The following is a 23622-nucleotide window of genomic DNA, read 5'->3' as shown; positions in this document are numbered from 1 at the left end:
TGCTTTACCACAACACATAGAAAGATTAGAAGATTGAGGAGCTGAGCACAAAGACTGGAAAAGAAGAACCAAGTCCCAAGAACAGTGCTGAGTGAGTTTGGCATCCACAGAATAAGGATCACTTGATGTCCCCCTGCCGGGGAAGTTCACATCATTCTCATTCACAGGGCGTCAAATACTGACATTTTCTAAAAGATGTCTTTAGGAGTCCAATTCATCACACATGGCCGCCAGGACAGCACACCTTGGTGTCACATCAGAACATACTGGGTCATTTTTCTGCATGAAGGTTTTACGCCTAAAACTCACCAAAAGCCAGGTGTATAACAAAACTAAACAGTGAGAAAAATTTGAACCCCTGGAGGAATTATTGATATTTTTTTTCAGTGTATGCACCCAGAAAACTGATTTTACAGGAACAACCAAGCAGCCAATGCATTTTAGCGACTAAAATAATCATTTATGACCCCATTATAGAACATTTTTTTCATTGTGTTTATCATATATGCACCGTTTGTTTCATCTAGAGATTATGAAGCATTCATCACTTTGGACATCACGTATCTTCTTCAAGGACAGTAGATCTTGTTGCTCTAGGTCTGCTAGCCATGCTTCACTGCAGAACATCACAATATAGTTATCAGAAGTGAGAAATTAAAATGAAAATCTGAGCTTATAATGTTTAAAATAAAAAGAGCAAAAATACATTTTCCCACACAACTTCACGTTGTCTTCCACACCAATGGACCAATCCCTGGAAAAAAGTATGAAAATTTGCAGGAGAAGTCGACTGAAAATGCAGCTTTAGGCATACAGATAGTGGTTTCCAATATTCTTCTAAGACCAACTTCTTTATGAGCAAGATATCAACAAGTCACAGCTTCCTGCCAAGAGCATAAATCTTTGCTGCACTTTTTGTATAGACATAAATAAATGGTAATTTGTGAGTTCTGGATACACTGCTAGGCAGATTTAGGGGAGCTGCTGAATAAAAGACGGTGGTGGGCATACTTTGTTAACTTTGGGCGTAGCTGAGGAAGAATTTCTGACCCCTTTCCCATCTGTGTTAAGCTAAATTAGTGAGCTTTTGGCAGTACCTTCATTTTTATCATAAAGACACGACAGGGTGATTAATCCTTTTACCTAACTCTTGGCACTAAACTGAGTAAAGTTATTTCATAAAATGTCAGACTACTACTTTGAACACCTTCCTTTAATTCATAAATGTACTTACAGTAGATCGATAAGTGTGTTAGTGTGAGACAAACACACAATGAGTTAATGGACATTGGCAAAGTGAAAACTTTATTTGTTCTGCCGCTGGCAGTGTTGCGCTTGCGTGGCCCTGCTTTCACACGTTTGCCGGAGATTCATTTGTACTCCTGAAAAGATCTGACAGCTTTCATATTTATCTGCTCTGTTGGCAGCGTCGCTTTCAAAAGTGTTTGTCATTGAGTCTCTTATTTCAGACACAGCAGTATGTTATGCAAACACAGTCTATGTCAGTCTCTTTTTTTACATGATGATTTACAACTGTGCTGTGCATGCAGTCATGATATTTCTGCATTTTAAGCATGTGGAACAACATTTCATCACCTTTTTAAAATAATGGCCTAAGTCATTTTTTTTAGGGTTTTCAGAAAAGACAAAAAACTCAACGAAAAATAGAAATCTACATGATTTAGGCAAAAATAAAACGTTCATCAAAAAATGACTTAGGCCGTTATTGTAACAAGGGGATGATTTTCCATCCATCCATTTGCTTCCGCTTATCCTGTTCAGGGTCGCGGGGGGGCTGGAGCCTATCCCAGCTGTCATAGGGCGAGAGGCAGGGTACACCCTGAACAGGTCGCCAGCCTGTCACAGGGCCAACACAGAGAGACGAACAACCTTTCACACACACATTCACACCTATGGGCAATTTAGAATAGCCAATTAACCTAACCCCAGTAAGTGCATGTCTTTGGAATGTGGGAGGAAACCGGAGTACCCGGAGGAAACCCACGCAAGCACGGGGAGAACATGCAAACTCCACACAGAGAGAGGGAGAGGCCTGGGCCAAGGTGGAATCGAACCCAGGCCTTCCAGATGGTATTCTATCTGTGAGGCAGCAGTGCTAACCACTGCGCCACCGTGCTGCCCCGGGGATGATTTTGTCTTTTCATATTTGCTCTTTAGGTGGTCTGTTAAATGCGTTTATGATAAAATGCATTGGTTTGTGGTATATGTGCCCCAGTTGAAAATTACTCCTCAGCCATCTGATCAATCAGTGTAATTTAGATTTTTTTAATTCAGTTTTTAATGTTGCGTCATTCAGCTGCTTTCCCAAGAGTCTCTCATCCCACCGCTGGACAGGCTTCAGTTGCACCGTCTTGGACTGTAGCTGGGAACTGCAGTTCTTCTTCTGCTTTGAGATGTACTCCAGACCCTGCAGCAGGTGGAAAACTGGCTCACGTGCCGCTACTCTGACCTCACTGAGGCTACAGACCAGAAAAAGACCAGCAGTTCTTCCTGCTGTTACAGGCTGTGGGCTTGTAGTTCATCCACAGGATGAAGAACCAATTGGAGAAGCAGCTGAATTTTATTCTGTTATTTATTGTCACAGAATATATATATATCATTATTATTTATAATTGTAATTTTAAAAGCATAAGCACCGCCCCTATTTTTGCATACATGTGCACACACACACATGCAAGGACAACCTATTGCCACCAATACAGTCTATTTCTGTGGGAAATATTGTGCTACACATGCATTATGTTGAAAAAAAAATCTAGTATAGTGTCAAAGCGGGCCACAAAGTCAAGCTGATCCCAGCTGAGCACAAAGATGGCTCAGCCTTCTATGCATCTTATTATTATTATTATAGGTTCTACGCATCTACAAGCTGCTTTGCAACCCACCTCCACCCCCAGCGCCTCCTTTCATGGAGTGTCTGACTTAATCATGTCTGATGTCATTGATTTCTGCTCTGTTTTCTATGTGGAGGTGTTAGTGCTGCTTTTTCTATCTATACCGGCCCTGACTGAAATAAACTATTAGAAGATGATGCCGTGCTGGAAATACATCAGGCTGAGATCTTGTTATTTAAGTTGGATCAGTCTAAGAGTGTGTGGTGGACAAATAGCAGAAAGTAAAATCACAGGAGCATTAGCTCTTTTGGCAGGACTGAAATGCTTTGTGTATCACTGCTTTGTAATTACCTTTAGCAGAATTTGAATTCCAGGGGTATATTTACTCAATATGCACTTGAGCTCAAATCAACAAATGAAACAGGTGGCTGGCAGCTCTGAGTAGTATCACACTTGTCAGATATGAATTGGTAAGATATTCATGGATGGGGAACAAGTGAGATGAGCCATTAACATCTGTTTTTGAAAGACACAAAGCTCACAGGAGAAAGTGGTATGTTTGACAAATCTGTGTTGGGCAAGGGAAAGATGGATTTGAACCCTGTTAACACACAGCAACTAGGAAAAAAATGTAGCCTATATGAATCCATTCTTGTAGACACAATCACGCATCTGTGCCACTTTAACTTTCTGCTGAAGGCTGAGGGTGATAAGCAGGGGGAAAAAATGGGGTTATGAGGCAGCATTTTCAGTTATACTTGAGAGGTTTTTGTGTGGCAGAAGTGAGAAGGAAATGAGGTAACTTTCCTGGGTGACTTGCCAGAGTCTTGACCTCGTTCTACTAAGCTTCAATCTATCTGCAGTCTGTGTGATGCCATCAAAAGACTGACATCCCACCAGCACAGTGACATCTAACCTCCCTCCCTTTCTTTTTATCTCTCACAAACACACATCTATCTTCACACGCTCTCTCTTTCTCCTTCTCCTCTCTCTCTGTGGTTCACCCTCTTTTATGTAGGACATAGTGTGCATATAGATAGATATTTTCAGTGTCTTGGTCCCCAGGAAATTTCACTGGGAAACTTCCAAAGAACAGATCGCCCCACTTTCCTGCCACTAAACTGGAACGGCCAATTTCCCTCCTTCCTTGTTTGACATCTACACACAAAATGGCACTCTGATGCACACAAATGGACACAAATCTGTTGTACAGCCTGTCTGTGTGTGCAGCAAGGTCACACAGACACATACAAGCCCTGTAAAGATGTGGATACACAAGAATAAAGCTACAGTTGCACATGCATGTGACTGTCCCTCGGCACAAAGACTCCATGTGGGATCTGCAAGTCACATAAAACACCTCTAAACTGTAGTGACCCAAGGATGCTCAAGCAAAGGAGAATGAAGCCACGTGTTCTACGCATGCTCTGATGTAACCATCCCTCGTGCCATTAAACTAGGGTGAGCGCTGGTGGAGGAACCTGGTTTGAGTTTGAAAGGAAGTGTGCAACAGCATCACTGGTGTTCTCATCATGGAAATTTCACAGAATTAGGCTCAGGACACCTCCGAAAAGAACACCAGCACATTTGGTGTCCCAGAATCTCCCTTCTGTGCAGCCTTCACTCGCCATCCCACCATAACTACACTCAACATGCTAACAGGAACACAAGCGGCAATGCTAGAGTTCCTGTTAACAGTGGCTGGTGGCTCTGTGAGGCTATGTTCAGATACAGTGGTGCACGCTGGGGATCAAGCCGGTGGGAAGCAGGTGTGATATTTACCATGTTTACCTCAAGCAGCAACTTCCAGGGCTGAAAAATTAAGACTGCGTGGCTGAAATTATAAAAGCCGTGATGTATCACGAAAGACGGGCTTTTCTGTTTTCAACATCCTGTTCTGTTCATGTGTGCAAGAGAATGCTACTATCTTTATCATCAGCTGTATAAATGTTTTTTCACCACAGCCATCTGACGGTGAAAAATTGCCAAACGATGAGTGCATCCTGGTCCATCCTCCTTTCTGATGCTAATAAGGATAATAATTCATTATTGTACTCCTCGTGACTTGAAACTAAGTGACTGAAGCAATAAAGTCATCGAGAAAAAGATTATTGAGGTCCCAAAGCAAGACTCCTATACCAGAAGTATATCTGCAACCAGAGCGTTACAAAGTTGCAGCGTTACAGTTTGTCTGGGATTGATTTACTTGTGGTCAGTCTGCTTGGTTTTACTTTGAAAGTTCCACTGCTTTTGTGTGTATGTGTGTATATGTATATGCAGTTGTATAGACATGTGAATGTGTGTATGTATGTATGTATGTATATCTTTGAGTATTTTTCTCCCCCCCTTTTTTTTTTTCTTTTCTCCCCCCTCTTCTCTATCCCTTTCCTTGTTGCCTGTCAGGCCTGGCATAAATAACTAAATAAAAAATAAAATACAAAAATTAACAAGAATAGCCCATAGAAAACTTAGAGCTGTTCTTGTAAAAGCAAATATGTTTGGTACAGCATTGCATTCAGATCATCTTTCCAATTGCGAAAACAGCCAGACATGACAGGCTAAAAAAAAAAAAAGAAAGTTCCACTGCCGGTGAGTGCTGGACTTTCTTGTCTGGTGTTTCCCTACCAGCAGGCTGACCAGTTTTCCACCAGTGTATTTCACCAAGGTCCACCAAGGTCTACTGTTTCCTACTGCGCTGCTAACTTTATTTTTTCTCTCGCAAAATTTTAAAGAATGTTTAAAAATGGTTAAAGAACCTAGTAATTGTTATGATGGTGACAGCAGTTGTTATTCTATGCTGGATGCTCACAGAGACTGCAGCACAGAACAAGGATTACTGCAGAAGCAGCTGCTTATATTGCTCCATTTTTTATTTGTCACGAATACTTGACCAGGGAAATAGGGTGCTTTTTATTTATTGTTTAATAAAACTTGGACCTACTTTCTCACATACACGCCACCTGCCCACCACAGATAAAGCCTAATTCTTTTGGAAACACTGAGTTACTTCAATCTATCTTGTACCATAAACCAAAAACAACACGTTTTAGCCAAGACATTCATGCTTACAAGAATTAAAAACCTCTTCACAGCAGCACAAAGCCCAAAGACATCTATCCAATTCTGACTCCCTCTTTGAGCATCAAAAGAAGCAGCATTGTGGTACAGGGAGAAAATGTAGACATGTTGCAAAAAGGAATAAAACACCCCCCCAAGAGGGATTCCTATATATAGACAACAGTGGTTTATAGTGAAGATGTGAGTGGGTGTATGAAAGTACATAAAAACACGAGCAAAAATAAGCATGTAGGCTCATCCTGAGGGGTAAAAGTGACCCTGTAGCCTAATTCCCTGTGGATCAAAATGGTGTTACTTCAGGCTACCAAATCTAGTTTTCCAACAAAGTGTTTTACAGTCAAAACCGTGCTTTAGAGAATAGTCATTTCAATTTAATAAATGTTAGCTGGAAGCAGCCTCATTCAAGTCAGGAAATTCATAATTACCCACAGTAATGTAATAAGATTTCTCTTTCTCTTGTGCCTCTCAGATGGCATTCATTCTTTCTTCTGTGGACCTCTCAGGTCACTTGTAATGTTGATTCATATACAAATGCTCTAATCCACTTACCCTATAATCAAATTGAAGTTAGGTTGTTAATTCATAAAATCTTGACAGCAGATGAGCGTCTGAACCAAACACAAAGCTGCTCAGATTTTACCCAATAACCAGCAGCAGTTCTCATTCTGAAAACCTTTTGGCAGTTATAGCATAACAAACTGTAAAAGCTATTGCAGAAGCCTTAATTTTATCATGGCCTTAAACATTCAGTTAGGTTTGACCCAAAAAAGCTTAAATGGTAACTCTTTAGTTTGTCTTCTACTTAGTCCAAAGTAACAGGCAGATAAAACACAAGAATTTCATTCTCCAAAGCTGAAACTTAATGTCTTGGAGGGTGGGGGCCACATAGCAAGTCAAATAAGTGGTCATATAATCCATTAAAATGGTCCAAAAGGCACCAACAGCACAAACGCACAGGAGAGATCCTTTTGAGTGACTCGAGTGAGAGGAAATGAGTCCCAGAAGACAATCAGATACATCTCCCTGTGTCTGCACACCTGTCAGTCAAAGCTGCTACAACCTTCAACTTTAAGCCTCACCAGTATCCAGCTGGAGGAGTTACAAAAACATCACCCACATGTAGCTGTCATGAAGAGGGGAAATTTTACCACAATGGAAACACACTTTTTAATGGAGTAAATCTGGCCATTTTAACATGGGAGTCTATGGGGATTTACTTGCTTGTGGAACCTCAAACGAGATTAGAGGAACTGCAGTTTTTGCACCTTCAGTACTGGCTTCAATAACACAGAGGAGGCGGCGCATCTCAAAAACAGCGCTGTTAAACGGGAGGCTTCATTATTGTAGCTTGTATATTATTTTGTTTATTACCTTCACTGTTTGGTTAGATTACAGCAACAAAATATCTCAGTGAGCTTAAAAGATAAAAAAGATAATCACATTAGAATGCAAATTATCTGCAACAAGATTTACTCCATTTTCTTTGTTACCATGGTGACAAGTCCTGTCAATCACCACTGCTTTTCTGAAAAAATGAGGTGCTGTACATGCACTAACTCATAAGACTTTAAAGGATGATGTTTCTGATGTCATTAGTGTTGCTCCATCATATTGACGTTGCTCCAGTGTCATCATTGCAACTGCCAATTACAATGTTGGGATGTCAGTGATGTCAGAGATTTGCAGCTCTGGTGGAGCTCTTACTGGAGCAGACTGTGAATATGAGGTCAACTAGTTAAACACAACGACCATTTAAAACCCTTTAAAAAAATCAACCACAAATTTCAGGTCACCTTAATCAACTTTTTTTTTTTTTTTTTGCAATGCATTCAGATATGAATACAGTATATTTATGAAAAGGGCATGCTCTGAAACTTCAGTTAGCAAAATATTAGTACAGTAAATGAGTTTCTACACATAATAAATAAATAATATCATAAAACAGAGGAAAGGTCACATCTTAAAATGTCATGTTTAGTCCTCTCAGCAGCATGAAAGTGGAAGATATACAATCAAGCATGAAATGAAAGGAGGAAAAGAAAAAAGAAAAAAGAAAAATGATTGTAATTGTTAGCTGCTGAATATTTTTCTGTTCTTCACCTACTTGATCATTTCGGCTCTGCTTAATAATAACAAACTGAAGCTTCGTAAAGCACAAACGCTGTTGATCTTTACACATGTGGATCTGGGCACAGTGTTTGTTCAAGCTCCTGTCTACAGAAGAGATGAAGACAGCCGATCAGCTGGGGAGCCAGAGAACTGAGATCACTTTCAAATAGCTTGCTAATTAATTAGCTTTATTCGTCACCGCCGCTAAATCTCCATGGGACTGCACAGAATCTGTTCTTTTTTTTTCTGGCTATCAGCTATATTGCAGCCTGTTTCAGAGAGCTGAGTAATACCCTCGGTCGCACAGACTCCTGTCTCTGGTCTGGCTGTGGAGCTGAAGTGGTGGCTCGGCACAAAGTTGCAGGACCCACTTGCTGCTATCTAGGCCCTCAGTGAGGGCCATGTGGGGGTTTTAGTTGGCAGAGCATGGGGAGGTCATGAATAAATAAGCCAGAATGGGAGTAGCTGTAGGGAAGGAGGCTGCCTGAACATATGAGGGGCTGTGAAATATTAAAGGACGCTGCTCCACTGCTCCAGGCACCAAATGGGAGGCTGACCATGTGGCAACCTCCGGGTCATCTCTGTTGTATTCTGTAGGCCCAACCAACTTCACATGTCTCCCTGTCGGTCACGTTCACCACAGCCTGCTGGATTTCTGTTTTGCTCCTCTCTTCTCAGAACAACGTCCTTTGAAGTGTTGTCAGAAACTGCCAACCGTCAGCAGAGTCGGCAAAGCAATTCGAGTTTTGATCTCGACCCGCTGGGAGTTGACCAAAGCTGGGTTTGTGATGAGCATGCAGCTCTGACAACACTAAAGACAGGTTTTATACAGTAGTTGGAATTCAGTGCCTTCCATAAGGAGACAGGAGAGTGATTCATACTTAAGAACACTCAAAATGAGGTAGAGAAGGACAAAAGCAAGACAAAGCTGTCATGGTGTGAGAAAGCGTTCTCTGACCGAGTGAAGGGAGATTTCAGCTCCCTGCGGTGCAGCAGTGGCTGAATCAGCACTTCTTCGAGGAGGGTCTGTGGCTTCACGTTTCAACACTTTTGAATGAAAACTCTATTTTCTCAGATACAGAATCCCAAACACAGCTTTTACCCATTAACGCTTCTGCACAAGGGGCTTTTTCCATATAGGCTATGCAAAGGCAGTTAGCATTAAGAGGTTTATTTTATCAACTTCACACCAATATTTGTATGTTACAGTAGCTAACATTTTCCTTGAGATTTCCATTTTTATGCTATTTATACTACAACACAATTGCATGTGTGAGACAAATATTGTGCCTTTTACTCCAAAACACATTTATGTGACACCTCTGGGTTTTGTTTACTTTGAAGCACAAGGTTCTCTCCTGCAAAACATACGATATCACTCTTAAGAATAATAAATCTCTTTTTAGTTTTACTTTCAAAAGGCAAGAAATGTTTGGGGTTTTTTTTCTTTTTTTTAAATCTTGGGACACCTAAATAAGCTTTTTGCCATCAAGCTGATAAACATCTTATGTGTTTCAATCTTCAGAAATTCCTTTCCTGACCAGTTTTCTTCTGCTGCCCATTCTCCACCAAGTTTCATTAGCTTCAACATTGTAGTTTGTTGTAGTCTTGCTGACAGACAAAAATCACTGACTTCCAAGAAGGCCACACATGGACAAAAAAAAAACAAAAACAGCCCATCATAATCCAGCCCAGGATGTCTTAAAAGGAAAAGAAAAAAGAAACCTGTAGCATTTTGCTTTGAATTCCAAGGCAAATGACTGCAATGTCTCTGCTGAATTGATTCCAATGCAATAGGTATCATCACTGACCTGTACACTGGTGCATAGAATACAACTAGCAGGATACAGGTTGATTTAAATATCAGAACATCTATGTGGATTTGTGTTTGGTTACATTTGTTTCAGTTCTGTTCTCAGGGTCAGTGTGGCCCTCTGATAAAAAGGACATCTCAGGAGGGAATATCGTCTTTAGAGTGACCATGATGCCTTCAGAAATGCACAGTAGTGTATCATGTCCCTGAAACATTAATGCATCAATACATTTAATAAAGAAAACAGCATTTATGTTGTATGTAGATATAATACATCATCATAATCAAAGAAGTAATTTTCTGTTTTTATCTGATATTTTTAACTAAAATATTTTTTTGTACTTTTGTTACATTTTGACTTGGGTAGATTAGGTATTTTTCCACTATTTGGTTAACTTTAAAAGTTGTACAACAGAGAAAAGTAGCTAACTGAGTTACAAAAATAAACAGCCCTTTTCAATGCTTTGCATATTAGTTATATTATCCAGAGGCTGTGTATCCTACTTTACATCTACCTTGACTGGCTTTGCCTCATTTCAAAGGGAGATGATTTTGTTTTGGAGCTGCAGCATCAGCATCATTCTCTTCCTTAGTGTTGTAGAGCTTTACTCAGCTTGAAGAAGCTTCTTTATATTTGAAGTCATAGCATTTCACCATGTTCTCATTTCTACTTAAGTACTGGATCTGAATACTTTTTCCTATAACTGGTCACAGAGCTGCACACACCTTCAAACAAGCTGATCTGTAAACATGTCTTTATCATAACTCCGTCTGGTTTCTCCAGCTTTGATTTCCTAACAAGCCTCCTCTCCTGTTTAAAAAAAGAACTGTTTCACATCCTTGTCCTTCACTTTGAGGATTCACTGGGACTTTTGATGTGGTCTTCTGTGCTTTTTGTTATCTGGCTTGAAAGTGGCAGATAAGTAACAAAAGCAGAATGACTTCGAGCCACAGATTCAATCAGACTTCATAAACTCCAACCAGAGGAAGAAAATCGTCACATATCGGCTGTTTTAATCTAAGCTATGTGGGCCAATCAATACGGTCTCACATCAAACGGCTCCTGTATAGGCCGCATCCCCTTTGCCTCTTTCCATACGCCCTCGCTTGTCTGCTTCTTCTGACTCTGCTACAATCACCTTCCTCCTATAGCTTAGACTAACAACTATCTAATCGTCGGTGGCACTTCTTTTTGCCTACTCGCCTCCTCTGATGAAACACCTCAAGTGCAGAGATCACAGGAGAATGTGTTGAATATGTGCAAGTATGCCCTCTCTGTCAGCTAAGCTGTCTAATGTCCAGGCAAGCTGCAACAGTGTACTGTATCTCATATATCACCTCCCATTCACGCTGCCACAGCCCCCTTCCACTGTTACTATAAATACAACCAGCTGTGTTTCCATTAATAATGCAGCAAGACGCCCAAGCCTTCCCTGGCCTGTACAACGCCGATTCATCATCTCCCATAAACTTTAAAACACCCACTGCTGCCTACTGCCGGTGCTAACGGACACACAGCAAGCAGCTGCATGGTGCATGCACACACACCAACACACACTTCTCTCCATGACAAGTTCACTGGTGAAGGAGGAGGCAGGCACAGAGAGAGAAAATCAGCATGAAAACCAAAAATAACACATTGCATCTTGATGACAGACCAGTTACAGTTTGACTGTAATGAGATATGGAAGCAGAGGGCTGCCGCTCAGTGGAGATGAATTGAATTAGGCTCTATTCTTTCTTGCAGTAACAAATTGAGGTACAATAATGTGGTTTAGAAGCAGTTCCAGAGGCAGAGGAAATTAAGCTTGGTTTTTCAAATGTCATAGTTAATCACTACAATGGAAAGAGAAGAGCCAAGCTGAATCCAGCTGAAGTCTTCCACAAGGTCTGTCCCAAAAAAAATTCCAAATAAGGACAAAGTCCGCCTTCCAGATATTACTGTTGTCCATTATTATTGTTATGTGAACATATCTACAGCTATGAGAATGCAGGCAGCCTGTATAAAGTTTAGGGCTTTTTTATTCATTTTTACATAAAGGAGTCTTTATAAGTATTAAACTTGTATCTGCTCCCTTTCTGACTTAAAACACTGATTTACACGAGTTTGTGTATGTCTGATACCAACCTTGTTTTTGAACTTTATTTGTTTGAAATAAACCATCTATCCATCCACCCACCCATTGATGCATTCATCCACCCACCCATCCATCCATCCATCAATCCAGCAATCCATCTATCCATCCATCCATCCATCCAGCAAACCATCCATCCATCCATCCATCCATCCAGCAATCCAGCAATCCATCCATCCATCCATCCATCCATCCAGAAAACCATCCATCCATCCATCCATCCATCCATCCATCCATCCATCCAGCAAACCATCCATCCATCCATCCATCCATCCATCCAGCAATCCATCCATCCATCCATCTATCTATCCATCCATCCATCCATCCATCCAGCAAACCATCCATCCATCCAGCAATCCATCCATCCATCCATCCATCAAGCCATCCATCCATCCATCCATCCATCCATCCATCCAGCAAACCATCCATCCATCCATCCATCCAGCAATCCATCCATCCATCCATCCATCCAGCAAACCATCCATCCATCCAGCAAACCATCCATCCATCCATCCATCCATCTATCCATCCATCCATCCATCCAGCAAACCATCCATCCATCCATCCATCCATCCATCCATCCAGCAATCCATCCATCCATCCAGCAAACCATCCATCCATCCATCCATCAATCCATCCATCCATCCATCCATCCATCTATCCATCCATCCATCCATCCATCCATCCATCAATCCATCCATCCATCCAGGTCTTTGAGGTCCAGATAAAAGATTCTGTTTTATTTTGGACATTTTAAGAACCCTCATAATTATACAGCAGTCACAGTAAAATATCTATTTGTTTGCGTTCCTGGACACAAACTGTCTTTTTTTTTTTTCTTTCAGTTAGCATGACTTTGTACCTTTTGTATTTTCAACAGTCCAAACAACACCTGGATGCGTCACCATGGCAACCGAGAAAACAGCACTTTAAAAGACGTGTTAAGGGTTTTATTTTAACCCAAACATGATATTTTTGTAAACTTGACACAGCAGTTTTAAAAAACTTAAACCTAAATGAGCCTAACCCAACACAAAAGTTTTAATGCTTAGACTAAACCAAAAAAGAATAGAAATGAAGTGTGAAACAATGTGATGTGTATGATTCGAGCTTAGGTGTCTGATATGAGCAATGAATGAACTTTTGACCATTCACCAAGCAGTCCAACCCTTCCAAACATTGACTTTTTCACAAATTAAAGATCAAAAATATGAAGTCCATGTCAAGGTTTGCAGATTGCAGACCCAATTACAGATTTCTGGGAAATAATTCTTTAAAAAAAAAAAATCTACTAAGGAAAACAGAGGCTTTAAATTAGACACAGGAGGTAATCAGTTAGACTGGAAACACCAGGATAAGGACACAAGCTGGAACTAATTAAGACAACAATGATGGAAGTAAAACTAACAGCAAGGCACAGGGACAGAGGGCTAACAAAATAAAACAGGAAGAAACTACAAGGGGACTCACATAACAGAAGCAAAGTCTTCACAACAAGGTACAAGATGACACCAGGGAGACTAGACTAAACTAAAATACAAGAAATAAACACTAAATAAAATGACATGACAAAAGTAGCAAGAAAAAAAAACAATCAGTCAATTAAACAGAAACTAGAGACAATCAGCACAACCATAAAAATCCTTACTATAATTAGAGAAATAAAGAAAATCTCAAAACTGTAAACTAAAGAGTCTCAACAGAAAACTCATAACAACCTAACAAAACCCACAGACTGTGACATTTCATGTATGGACAGGTATCAGTAGGCTAGATGTGATCAAACAGATGAAAAATAACATACAGGGACACAAAAATAATGGAAAGGTGGGCAGGTGTCATCATTTTGTAAATCCATAATTGACCTATCAACTCACATTAGATAAATAATTAATGGACTGATGTTTAAACAGCTTGTTTCTGCTCTCAGCACAGTTACAAGAATGTTTTGGGGGGGAAAAAATCATTTTGCCTGTAAGAAAAATTAAAGAATATTAGTTCAGTTTTCCTCAGATTTATAATTAATGCCACATTTGCTAACATAAAATCTGGGCTTTTTTTTGTCACCATGACAAGTTCATTGGTGAAGTATGAGGCAGGCACAGAGAGAGAAAATCAGTATTAAAACCAAAAATAACACATTGCATATTGATGACAGACCGGTTACAGTTTGACTGTAATGAGATGTGGAAGCAGAAGGCCGCCGCTCAGTGGAAGTGAATTAAATTAGGCTCCAGTCTTTGTTGCTCAGACTCAGTAACAAATTGAGATACAGTAAGAGGTCGCAGAGGCAGAGGAAATTAAGCATTTTTTTAATGTCATAGTTAATCACTAAACTGGAAAATGCAGAGCCAACAGCTAAACTATGGACAGCTGCAGGTGTTTCCACAACAGGGACACACTGGGACTGAACTGAGGCACCTTTCACAAACAAGGAGTGAACCTGACACGGGCTGAAGCTTGCACAAAGCATCAAGTCTCACACGATGACACCAGTGTCAGTGGACATCTCAGTGACACCACAAAGGTCCTGCATTGAGCTGACAGGAGACACATTAACGACCGACTCAAGCATAATGAAACAATTCAAAATCTGCCAACAACACCACCTGCTATTCAAAAATGGCTTGACTTCAAAATATGCTAGCGTACGCCTTCTGAAGCTTATATGTTTTACTCTTTAGTTAAATTAAATGAGCCTCTCACAGAGCAGAGAACATGAAGTACTCACTGTGGCTGGAAACTCTTCTGAATGCTGCTGCAGGGAGACTAAAATTGGGATTATCAGCAAAAATAGAGATGTGTTTTTGTCTTTGAACTCATTTGAGATCAAAGAAAGAATCAAAATTGATTTTTTTTATTATCTTTAACATTTTTGGCTGCTAAAACACATGTAAAATATAAATGACTGTTTGGACAGAGGAAATCAACCATTATTGTCACATTTATTTGGAAAAAAAAAAAATCACATACACTGACGTTTCAAGTGGACCTACTATGCCTCTCCTTATTCCCAGTCATACACATAATGTTTCAACAGTATGAGACAGTTTTTTTCTACTCTTGGCTTTATATGGCATCAGTGAGAGTGGATATCCCTAGTATGGTCGTGTCAGGGACAACGTTCTGGCTGCCATTCATACCTATTACTTACGAGAGGCAGCCAATCAGAAGTAAGTACTCAAAAGAAAGGGAAGGGAGCAAAAACAGCTGGTTTCAGACAATACTAAAGACAATACTACATCAAATCTCACTATGAGGTAAGTTAGGATTATTTTCAACTGTTTTCAATCAATATATGTGCTCAAGATATGAGCATTCCCCTTTAAGTAAAAAAATCAAACACTAATGCCATTGAAAAATCATTCACTGTGCCCATTAATTTTCTGTATTGTTGTTGTAGCTGCCAATCCCTGAGGTTGAATTTGCTGCCTGAAAACTGATACAAACAGTGCTTTCAAGTAGGAGGCTCATATCTGCTGTCTTTCCCACAGGACCTGAATGCAGCATTACATCCTCCGGCTGACACTTATGCCTCTGCCTTCAGCTTTGTGCACAGATACAGAAACACACACACAAATTACACTCCACCCTACGCTCTGATCATCATCCTGGGCCAGCGTTGCTCCACTGCCGCCATGCATCTGCTGCTCCTGCTAAATATAGCAACCCCACTTTGATGATGCAGTGATTACTGTTGGGAGAACTTAAAAAGCCCCCCCACCCCCCACCCCCCAAATCCATGCCTCTCAGTGGTGCAATTAGCCCTAATAAACTGAGAGTGAATTGATGATGCATGGAGGACTCTGGTCAAAGCCCTCCACCCTCAAACGCCCAACAAACCTCCCCTCTAATTATCACCCACTGAGACAAGGTATGAGAAAGTGAGAATGAAACATAATATACAAGACAAATGACAAGTACTTATGAAATTAATCACACACATCAGCATAAACTGCACTGTTTTTAGTGCTCTGGCTTCTATCCACAGTTGGCAATGTGGAGAAATATTTCAACAACCTTTGTACTGAGTGACTTAAATAGTTCTGATGATCTCCAAAGCAATGCCATTAGATAAAAAAATTTAATCTGCCCAATGGTTAGGTATAGGATTTAGCACAGAAAAAAAATCTGCACAATGGCATTCTCATTAGGCTCAAGGGTCTTTTGAATAAAAATTTATTTAAGCAGTGGAAACCTCCGGGTCACTCTCAGGAGCTCTGTGAATTCCAGCATGGTACCGTGATAGGATGTCACCTGTCCAGCTGTGAAATGTCCTCACTACTAAATATTCCGCAATCAACTGAGCAGAGGTAGCCAACTTTCTGCAGTCAATCACAGAATGGGTTTCTGTGGCCAAGCAGCTGCATTCAAGCCTTACATCACCAAGCGCAATGCAAAGCATTAGTGGTGTAAAGCTTGCCACCACTGAACTCTAGAGAAGTGGAGACATGTTCTCTAGAGTGACGGATCACAGATCTCCGTCTGGCAATCTGACAGGTGAGCCTGGGTTTGGTGGTTGCCAGGAGAACGGTACTCGTCTGACTGCACTGTGCCAAGTGTAAAGTTTGGTGGAGGAGGGGGGTTATCGTGTAGGGTTGTTTTTCAGAAGTTGGGCTCGGCTCCTTAGTTCCAGTGAAAGGAACTCTTAATGCTTCAGCAGACCAAGACATTTTGGACAGCTTCATCCTCCCAACGTTGTGGGAACAGTTTTGGCCCTTCCTGTTCCAACATGACGCACAAAGCAAGGACCATTAAGACATGGATGAGCCAGTTTGGTGTGAAAAAACTTGACTGGCCTGCACAGAGTCCTGACCTCAATATAGAAACTGTGAGCCAGGCTTTCTTGTCCAACATCAGTGTCTGACCTCACATATGCACTTCTGGAAAAATGGTCAATATTCCAATAACAATACTCATAAAACTGGTAGAAAGTCTTCCCAGAAGAGATGAAGCTGTTATAGCTGCAAAGGGTGGGCCAGCATTATATCAAACCCTATAGATTAAGAATGGGATGTTACTCAAGTTCATATGATGTGAAGGCAGACGAACAAAGACTTTTGGCAATATAATGTATAAATACGTTTACATCTCGTTTACACCTTTCTAACATCTATAATGGTGATTTTTTTTTAATAATCGCCCTTTTAAGTTGTATTAAAGGTGAAATTAAAATTATGCATAATTAGAGGCAAGGCCACTTCTAGTGACAAATGTGTGCCAACTAGGCCACTATCTTTGTGCTAGACATCACCTGAGCTCATTAGAGTCACTAAACTGGCTGTGTTAGTGTTGGTGTTACCCTGTAGAGCACTTCTAATGGAACTGTTTGACAAATTATATGACATGCTGCATGGTCAGCTGTACTCATAGCTCATCCAGTTCTGGCCTTTTATTTACCTTAACATATCTGCATGCTATTTAGCACTAAATAACAGGTAACTTAGGTAGCTTTCACTATCTCTTCCAAATGTGTTCACTTTTTACTTTAAAAAAATCCAGGATGGAGATGGCCGTAATGCTTAAACTCAGGCTACTGGGTGAAATCAAGATCATCATCTTTAATGGTGCAAATGAGAAAACGTTGACTTCTGAACGTACCAAACTACAGTGACATCAAACTTTCAGCACTGCGGCTGTCTCAGCATGCAGAAATGAAACTCAAACCTTCAGCTGTAGCACATGGATGCAGATTTAATCATCAAAGCAGCCCTGCACTTTGGCAAACTGTCCAGGATGTATCCTGCTTCTCACACCAAAACAGCTGGGATAGACTCCAGCCCACCACACAACTATGAATTGGATGGATGGATGGATGGATGGATGGATGGATGGATGGATACAGCCACTTAGACTGATAACATTCAAAGTCTTTGCATATGATAAAGACTATGGGATGGGGTTGTTTCACATTAGAAAAAATATTAGTTACCATAACTGGAAATGAAAACATTTTGAACAATAAACTACTAACCAACCATCTTTTCTTTTTTACAAAAGCATCCCCAAATGTAATCAGTTGCACAGTTCCTCAAAAGCAAAAAAAAAAAAGAACAACCTCGTGTCCTAAGGATAGGAGAATTTTGAAATGCACGAGGTGTCCTTGTCACAAGGCCAGACTGAGATTTGAAAAGCTCCAGTGAAAATTGGCTTTCACGTTCACTCTATCAAAACTGTAATTTAAAGAGTAAACAGTGATGTTACTGAACCTATTCCCTCTACCACGTGTAATGCAACAGTCATGAGGCACAACAAGGCTGCACCCATCTTAGTCATAGTCGTATTGGGCGGCCTCTTCATTGAATGCAGTGACATATGTGGCAGCCTTCGAAACATGCCAGTGGATTGTGTTTTATTAGCAGATAAGGAGGGCCTTTTTTTCTCAGTGGAGAGACCGCCAACACAAATGCAGCAAAAACATGTTCACTTGGTATAAAACGTATTTTAGTTAATGAGCCGCATACAGCCCAGTTCTTCAAACTTCACTGCAATTTTCATCCAGTGAGCCAGACTGGACTGTTTGGCGAGCTGGTTTGTGCCTCCAGGCCACATGGTTGTTGCTCCTGACTCCATAAAATGACACTGAAGTTTAGCTAAAATTGTTGCCTAGACACAGCTCACATTTTTCTTTCCATAAATGCAGATAACCACCTAAGCCATTATTAACCCATCACGTTACCATGCCAATATCTTTCAGGCTCTATTGTTAGCAGAAGTGCAGTAGGCATACCAGGTGATTTTCTGATCAGCTTACATTCACCAAAGCTTCTAAAGTTACACTCACTCCTAATCATGTCCTCCCTTCCAATCAAACAGGAGGTGTTTCATCACTGACAAGCATCAATTTTCTGCATCACGTCAGGTGGAGAAAAATGGACTGTAAGTAATGATAGCACCTCTGTCTCCCAAACACCCTGACAGCCTATTAACACCAGACAGAACCATCACTCTGGTATGATGAAACAGTCGCAGACGGTGAAATGATTAATAGACACCGAGACAGAGCTAGTCACTAAGAGAAAGGTGGATAGAGGTAAACGACAGAGGAAAAGGAAGAAGGAGAAACAAGAGAGAGGACAACAGTGAAGTAGGACAGAGCGCAGGGGACGCCTGTCTGTCCCAGATCAGTCGTTTACAAGAGATGGGGAAGGATTGAGCGAGATAGGGAAAAAAGAGAGAAAAGAGTGAGAGAGCAAACGAGATGGCTAAATCTGGAGTTATGAAATACATCTCCCTCTGAGCAGTGTGGCAAATATTGAAAAGAAAGTCGTGCTCCACTCCCTGCACTTGGGCAAATAAACCAGGAGAGAGACTGAAAATAAGAAGACGCAATCCCTTAGAGAAAACAAAGGATTTGACAAGATGTCACCACAACAACAACTGAACAGAGGGATAATCAGTCCAAAAGTCACAACATTCATCCCCTTTCTTTCCTTCCCACGCCCCTGTGGAAGAAGACTCCAAATAAACATGGATTGAAATAATCCAATTAATTCCAATTAATCAAGATTTATCTCCGTCAAGGCCTGTTTTTCGCCCATGAGTCAGGTAAGCTCTGCCCTAGCGTGCTGATAAATCCTCTTTTTGTCAAGCTTTGTTAAACTGAATGAGTGGCGAGAAGAGATTTTGGTCCCTTGATCCCCAAAGAGGGATCTGCATGGGTGGAAATGTCAACTGGGTGCTGTGTCCTCTGTGTGCATAGTGGAACTAAAGTGTGCCGTTTCACAACACTTTACCAACCAAGAAGGAATTAATGGTATTTTCCTGCTAACATGAGCTGAATGGCGACGCAGCTGCAAGGGCAGCAAGTCGTGCCTGATTGTTGGACCTTGACTCTCTTTGAGCCCGACAACATCTGAAGTACAAACGACATGAGAGTCAGTTAATCAACACTCTACAGAGGCGTCGGCCTGTTGAACCACATCGACTAAACTCAGCTCCCAGGGAGCCGAGATAACAGATTTAGATTTGGTGAATCTGGGCCGCACCTCCAAACTTCACTCCCTCAGACTTCTCTTTCTGTGCCATTCTGAGGCTTCAGATACTATGTTAATACGGCAAACCTGAGGACATTTAGAGACATTTATGTTCCTGCAATACAAGCTACACCAATGTGCTCCCTATGGCTAATTACTGGACCAAGAGGTAGAAACATAAGGTATATAAGGTGGCCAGATCCCAACAAATTAAATGTGAGACAAACATTAACAATGCTGAGAGCTAGCCTGAAATGTTGACATATGATTTAACAAATAAAAATCTGCATGTAAAGGGTTTGGCATGGATCATGTGAAGGAGACACGTAGTATATTTTTTATTGAATGCAATGCTCCCAATTTCATATAAGCATAAATGAAAGATAAAATGTATTTTGTGATCTTATGTAACAGCCTTTTTACACTTGTGTATTCCCTTTTTGTGTCACAGCAGCTGTTAAACTGCTAAACTGTCATCTTTGGGTTTCAGTGGGAATCACATTCTGAGCCACATGTTTCTTGTGAGGCAAAATATATAGACACATATACAGTACCAGTCAAAAGTTTAGACACACTCATGCATTCATATGAATGCAATTAGGTAAGTGTGTCCAAACTTTTGACTGGTACTGTACACATACAGTATAGATAGCCAAAATCAAAATGTGGGACATTATGTCAGCATGTGGGACAGGAGAACAAGGGATAAAAATGATGTGCAGTGCCACATAAAGTGGGACAGCTGTAACCCTGTGTGTCCATATTTACCTGTGAGGGTCATACAGTTTCTCCAGCAACAAAATTTGTACATGTTCACACTGATTTTAAGGCACAGGATCAGAAAATTGACTGTGTTCACCAAGAAGAAATTAGGTAAAATATTAATTTCACTCTTTGATTTTTTTATGTTTTTACTGTTTAGGTGGTTGGCACTGTCCCGTCACAGAAAGATGGTCCTGAATTCGAATCCAGGGCGGGGCCTTTGCAAAGAAATGCAAGGTGTTAGGTTAATCAGTGCTTCTAAATTAGCCATAGGTGTGAATGTGAGTGTGAATGGCCATCTGGCTCTTTTAGCTAACCCTGTTATAGACTGGTGATTTGTCCAGGGTGTGCATTGGCCCTAGAACAGTTGGGATAGCCCTCCTATTCCAGCTGTTACTGGATGGATGGATGGATGGATGGATGACCTCTGTAAAGTGCAAATAAGGTTGCAAGTAGATACCCCCTGTGAAGGGTACCATGGCAGAACCTTAGAGCATACTGCCCCATTGAAAAGCCACTGTACTAAAAGTACAATAAGGTTTTGTCTTTTCTGCAAAGAAAAATGTAATGGATAAATAAAATGTTTGTCACACTAGAGAGAACTTTAATAATGAATTTTAATAGTTAATTTTCATCCTTGCATGACTATTGTAGCATACACTGGTGTGAAAAAAAAAGTGGGCTAAAGTGAAAACTAAACATTTGCTTTAATTTAACCTGGCTGAGCTCTTGTTTGAGTTTGGCTGCATTTTGCCATCTCACTTTGATGGTTTAATGTGTTTGTTTTTTTAAAATATATCAGTGTTTTTCTGGTCTTTAAAGAAGGCTCTGACCTTTGTGGGCTGAACTCAAAATAAGTATGTGGGTTAGTCAAGTAAATGGGATATCTGTAATAAAAGATAAGCACAGGCGCTGTAAAGAGTTATAGATGCTTGTGAAAAACAGCCAAATGCAGATCTGCCATTATCTCTCTATGCAGTGAGTCCATCACCTATGTCCCCCAGAAAGAGTGGATTTGCCAATTAAATCTGAAACTTATGGGTTTGTATTATAATGTGCCATATATTGTGTCTGTGCAGACTGAAACTTATTACTTTTATATGAGCAAGTGAAGTGCCGCTGACACTGATCTATGGAGAGCTGGTAGCGTGCATTAGTGTGCAATGACTGCTTGACATCAGCATGTGATGAGTGTGTTTGAACTTAGAGCACCACTCAAAAGCAAAGACTGAGTTGTGTATTTGTTCACCAACACTTAACTCCACCATCACTACACGAAAACGCTCCACTTTTACACCTCAAGCCAGCCGACAAGCTCCTCTAAAACCACAACTAATGCACTGATGGTGGTGCAAATTTCCATTGTCATGTGAACACATTGCACACACAGCATGAATTGCATGTGTGAGTTTTCATTGTCGAAACCTCTTTTGTGTGAAGTTTCGCTTCATTATGCTGAAATCCACCCTCCTGATCTGCACAGCACTTTTCAATAGAGAAGCAGCTTGTGTGTAATTATTTGTACCATGTAAAGTGACCCGCTATCACCTTCCTGTGCCGCTGTGTTCAGTAGAGACAAAGGCATCTATAGATAGGCTGAACTCGGGTGGCGAGATAATGACAGGAGCAAACCGAACACATGTTCCCTGCTGGCAAGGTGACCCTTTTCTTGTAGAAGCAGTCACTCAGGTGTGAGGACAGCAGTTTGGACAATAAGTTCTTCTGCTGTTTAATTCATGGCAAGCCCACTGTGTCTGTTCCCGAGTACATCGGTCCACACGTTTCTAATGCAATCATGCATATGTGTCCATGTTCATCCATGCATACCATGTGCTACAGCCAATATGTCAGGTTATCCAAAGTGGTTTACTTGGTGATTTTATGCACTGTTTAGCCTTTTTAATGTGAACACTGAGCAGTGAATTCCTCTGTGCAGCAGATCATCAGCAATCCTTGGCATGCATGCAAATCTATGTGGGTGGGATTATCAGTTTGATACAATGATAAATCTATGAGCTGACATATCTCATATTTCTCCCTATATGAGTTTTTAGAGCTGATGCACATAAATTAACTCATTCCTTGTCTTGTCTTTTATTGTTCTTTCCTGCCGTTCTGCTTTCTTCCTCTTCTTCTTTTATTCCCCACACTTTTCTCCCTCTTTTCTTTTGCCTCTATGAACCTGTGAAAGACTAAACTGGCTACACTGCTGGCATAAGGAGTAATCCACTGCCAAATACTGCTTCCGTTTGCCTTGCCTGTGTCTGTGCATCCCTCAGCAGATCCTCTAATTTTTGTGCAATTGCTGCATATTTTCATTTAAAAGCTGGGATTCTACATGCACAGACAGCCATGTGACACAGGAATTAATGTTTCACATCAATGCAGTAAACTTGAACATGCAAACCCCCTCCCTTCCTCCCACCTCCTGCTGCGCACACACACACACACACACACGCACACACACACACACACACGCACACACACACACACACACACACACACACACACACACACACAGAGAGACACCCTTTGGACTCCATCATCATCCCTCCACAAAAATAAAATCATACTCTTTTGCTTTGGCATGCACCCTACTCCATTTCCATGCATGTCAAGGAAAAAAAGAAAAGCAGAAAAGCCAGAAAACATTCTTACTGTCTTCTACAATCCCTGATGAATTACAGAAATCCCTCCTCTGGAAAAAAGGGGACAGAAGTAGAAAAGAGAGGAGGGGGGGGGAGCCCAGCGGTTGCCAGTTGCAGAGGAATAAGGAGTGAGTAGGGGCGAGCAGGAAGATGTAGTGAAAAGGAAAGAAAAAAAAAAGAAAAGACAACCACTGCTGCAACAATCAAGACCCTCCTCCTCCACAACCGCCACCACCACAAGAAATT

The 23622-nt window shown here is 40.9% G+C and overlaps 1 protein-coding gene across 1 annotated transcript in view; it reads right to left on the bottom strand.

Moving 5' to 3' along the window:
* shank1 (SH3 and multiple ankyrin repeat domains 1) overlaps positions 1-23465 on the bottom strand; it is a 103619-nt gene extending 80154 nt beyond the window's left edge. Inside the window, exon 1 of the mRNA XM_030735698.1 lies at positions 23387-23465. The gene's annotated coding sequence lies outside the window, so the exon portion shown is untranslated. The remainder of the gene's footprint in view (positions 1-23386) is intronic.
* Positions 23466-23622: the final 157 nt, after the last annotated feature.

The sequence above is a fragment of the Archocentrus centrarchus genome, chromosome 8 (genome assembly GCF_007364275.1).
Source record: "Archocentrus centrarchus isolate MPI-CPG fArcCen1 chromosome 8, fArcCen1, whole genome shotgun sequence".
Taxonomy (NCBI): domain Eukaryota; kingdom Metazoa; phylum Chordata; class Actinopteri; order Cichliformes; family Cichlidae; genus Archocentrus; species Archocentrus centrarchus.
Note: the sequence above shows the minus strand (reverse complement) of the source record. Positions and strands in the feature narration are given on the sequence as shown.